Genomic DNA, 1150 nt, shown 5'->3' on the forward strand with positions numbered 1-1150 from the left:
AAGAACATACACATACAAAATTCCACTAACCATCACATAAATAAAAACTTGGCCCCAAATCTTACTTCATACTTATGGCCTTATCTAAACAAGCGTACTATGATCTTCCATCAACAAGAAATAAGTACTCACCACCACTATCATCACATAAGGAGGAGTCATAAAAAGGTTAGAACATAAGATCTGGAGGCATGGAATGATACTTTATGAAGTTTGACACTCATCTGAGGCCTGAGGAATAGCAAAACAACAGGGACTCACCAAAGCACTTTGAATTTAGGGTATTTATGGCTATAAGCTGAATCTCGCCAATCATTTGGCGTAAAACATGAGTTATGGAAACGGAGCACATTATAAAGCGTGAGTACATGACTCTCTATCATATGTATGAACGTGAACTGATCATGGAACTAAATCGTAAAGCACGAGTAGGCATTAGGATCACTGAGAAATACTGAGATAGGAATGGGTTGAGATTCACCCTTACTTTTTGATGTTCTATATCATCATGACATCACTACAAGAATCTGAGAGTCTTACTTGGTTATTCGTTTAGTCATCTCCCCCTTAGCTTCAAGCCACCATCTTAAGTTTTTGGCAGATACCTTACTAGACTTTAAACTTAACTGCACTCACTGCACATAGGGTTCTGAAATACGACAATACACAAAATTAATAAAACTTAACCCGAAAGACCACATAAGAGAGTGGAACGTCCACTGCTAATACTACCTCCTGAGGCACACTCTATCATTCTGTAACCCCAATAGTCATCATCTATGAGTCGAACACTTACTAACTTCAAATCTTCATGAGTATCCCCAAAGTTGAAGTTCACACCCTCTAGTGCCTCTACTCTTATTTTTATTAGCACGACTTTCAAGGACTCGATCTTAGATTATAACACCTAACATGGGTATCACCAAGTCTTCAATGAGCCACTCTATTTCTATCGTAGTCTACCAACATAGCAACTTCAACCTTACTTTCCTCTACCATGAGAATCAAGTTCATATCAAAAGGCTCAACGTTATCAATCAAAGGTCCTTAACTTGGCTATTTAGAACACCATATACCATCTAGCTAGTCTTTTTCCACCTAGAAACTCAATGGTACCAGTAGCCACACACAACATGTAACAGCCTTAGAA

The sequence above is a fragment of the Capsicum annuum genome, chromosome 10 (genome assembly GCF_002878395.1).
Source record: "Capsicum annuum cultivar UCD-10X-F1 chromosome 10, UCD10Xv1.1, whole genome shotgun sequence".
Classification (NCBI taxonomy): Eukaryota; Viridiplantae; Streptophyta; class Magnoliopsida; order Solanales; family Solanaceae; genus Capsicum; species Capsicum annuum.